The 3,029-nt window shown below is 33.2% G+C and overlaps 1 pseudogene; it reads left to right on the forward strand.

The window, feature by feature from the left end:
• Positions 1-820: 820 nt before the first annotated feature.
• On the forward strand, positions 821-1,363 carry LOC114705154 (annotated as a pseudogene).
• The last annotated feature ends 1,666 nt before the right edge of the window (positions 1,364-3,029 follow it).

Consider the following 3,029-nt stretch of genomic DNA (forward strand, 5'->3'; position numbering starts at 1 on the left):
ATACTAATAAAATAGGAAGCATTGTAGAAAGAATAACAATATTTTGTAATGATTAAATTATTATAAGAAAAATGCATTGTTATCTTGTGAAGCTTTAATTCCATAGGATTTACAATCCTTATTATCAGGGCCATTATCAATATAAGACTGTATCTTTAGAAGCAGAGTCACATGGTAAATATTCATGTATGATAGTCAAGTGCAATTGTAAAATTATTTTAAATAAGCAATTGTAAAGTGCATTATGCTTAGATGTACTTAGTAGCAATTTAGAAAACCAGAGAAGACCATGTTGAACATTAGTCTTTTAACAATGCACAATTTGTACATATCATGAAGAAATACTCGGATCATCTTCTAACCTATTAGCATAAGCAATTATATAATTGTTAATATTTAGCATTAAATTAATTGTGTAACCTGTAAATATTACCTATGAAACTCAAACAGAAATTTTATCATGAGTAATGTTAACTCCTTTCTAACAAAATTAAAAAAAAAATTAAGAATTGATACAATTATCAAAGTGCTCTTTGCATTCACAAGTATTTCTGTCACAGATTATTATGTTGTTGAACACTGCAAGCATTTAACTTCATTAGTATACTTTAAAATTCATATCCTGAAGCAAACATAGAGGAAAGTTTCAAAGTAAAAGAGATTCAAACAGCATGGCCACATAGCTTGCCACAGGTTTGATACTGGATGAGAAGGAACTTAAAGCAGTAGTTGGAATATTAGGTAAATTTTAAAAGTGAGTCCTCAGAATTCCAGAAGAAACAGGAGTGTAGCATGAGCATGGGGAAGCAAAAGAAAATATGCAACTATGAAGTGAAAGCTTAGTCTCAGATATGAGAGACATAAAGAAAAGGATAGATTAAAGCCTAAAAAAGAAAAGAAAAATCCTAGTGCACCAGAAGAAAGAGAAATCCCTTAACATCCTTTCTGTTAAATTCTTACAGTATAATCCACAACTGGGTTCATTTTACCACATCCTTGCTGATACCAAATTTGTCAACTTTTCCATTAGAGTCTTGGTGCAGTCAGAGATGGACTGTCGGTATGCCAAGTGTGCCCCCTTGTTCAACTGATTGTGCAATGACTGAAATTGAGACATTGGGTCAGAAGTATGGAGTGGTACTAGGATCACCAAGGTTACATGATTTGACTGATTCCTCTGCATACACAAAGGAACCTGTACTGATGATTGCTTGGTACAGATAGTAACTCAGCCCAGTTACATTGTTACATTGTGGTCACAGTTGACTGGGACCTCAAATGAATAATAAGACAGATCTCTGGAGTTCTTATCACATGCATTGCTAACCATAGGTCAGCTGATTATGGACGCCTTCACTTGTGATTCTTACAGGACAAAATTTTTCTGCCTTTCTTTGACCAAATTTCTGTTTTCAGTTAGTTAAACACACTTTTTAATTTTTTAATGATATTTTCTCTTGATCTTAAGCAAAACTTCAAAAAAAAAAGTGAGTTCTCAGTTGTTAACAGGAATTGTAGAGTATATATTTCTTAGGCAGATATTCCCCTGGGGTGCCAGTGTGCTCATACATTATTGTTTGTAATAGGTGAAGGAGGTAACTGATGACCTGTGGGTAAAGGACACCCTTAGACTTCCTACAACGCACGGAAGAGCCTTCCACTATGAAGAATTATCCATAGTTCAATTATGCATTAGAGACAGAGAGAGAGAGAGAGAGAGAGAGAGAGAGAGAGAGAGAGAGAGGGAGAGAGAGAGAGAGAATGATCATTAGAATAAAATGTTTACCTTTGCCAAGTCTAATAACCCACAGTTACAAAATTCTGGTAAACCATCATGGAAATGTCTAAAGGTACCACCCATTTTTTAAATTTATTTTATACGCTAAATATATATTTTATACCATTTTATTTTCAAATGTCATATTAAACCCTTGGTACTAAAAAAAATCTATTTACATTATTTTATGTCAGGGTTCTACACTAATAAATGCTCTTAAACTTCTCAACATATTTGCTTAGGACAACTCATAGCAGACATAAGAATAAGCAGCTATACATTCCTATATAAATATAATGAAATAATTAAAAGATTTTGCTATTAAATAGACCATATAATATAATGATGTGATATTCTGAAACTCATTTCTTGGGTCACAAATATACAACCTGTATAAATTAACTACTTTTGTGGGATTTGTATGTATTTTGAAAACCAAGTGAATATCTGACAGCAAGCATTACATACTTGCTCTATAATATTGCATAATCATTCATAATTCTTTCTCACAGAATAGATGACAGGAGTGCACAGTGAAAAGGCCCATGTACTATGGCTGAGAACCTTTCCACCATGTTCCTGAAAAACCTAGTGTAATAATCACAAGGTGTGGGATAAAACACCTGCTCTAAGCACATAGTCGCTAAAAAGTTGTTGCACACATGATCACTCTAGGAATAAGAATATTAACAAAAGCACCTGAGGAGAAACATAGAAACAATACTCAGCCTCGGGATTTTCATTAACAAGTTCATTCACTGGGAAGAAATCAGATCTGTCAATTAGACACAACACTTACACAACTTTCAGAAAACTTAACAAGAGAGTCTAAAGTTAAATTTGGCTATTATTTACAGAAATATTTGCTACAGGCAGTAGTTGATTTGTTAGAAATACAAGTAAAATGACTGGAAAGGGTGATGGACCATAATACTTGACTTAAGGATATGTTGAAAATTATTTCATTAGTATGTGCATTCACAACTTGTCTCCGATGGTCATGCCGAAATTCAGGATCTCAGGAGCTGGTAAGGAAGGGATAGCAATGGAAGAGGTGGGTGTGTCTCAAAAGCATGATGTACAATTGTGAAAGAATAAAATTCACTAATAAAATTATTGTCCAATCCTGTGGATACAACAAATTAAAATCAAATTAATCTCTTAAATTAAAATCAAATTTTCAACCTCATAGAGACAGACAGGAAATGTTAGTATCAGAAGCTGGTGTGGAAAGGAGAAAAATGGAAAAATG

Source organism: Peromyscus leucopus, chromosome 19 (genome assembly GCF_004664715.2).
Source record: "Peromyscus leucopus breed LL Stock chromosome 19, UCI_PerLeu_2.1, whole genome shotgun sequence".
Taxonomy (NCBI): domain Eukaryota; kingdom Metazoa; phylum Chordata; class Mammalia; order Rodentia; family Cricetidae; genus Peromyscus; species Peromyscus leucopus.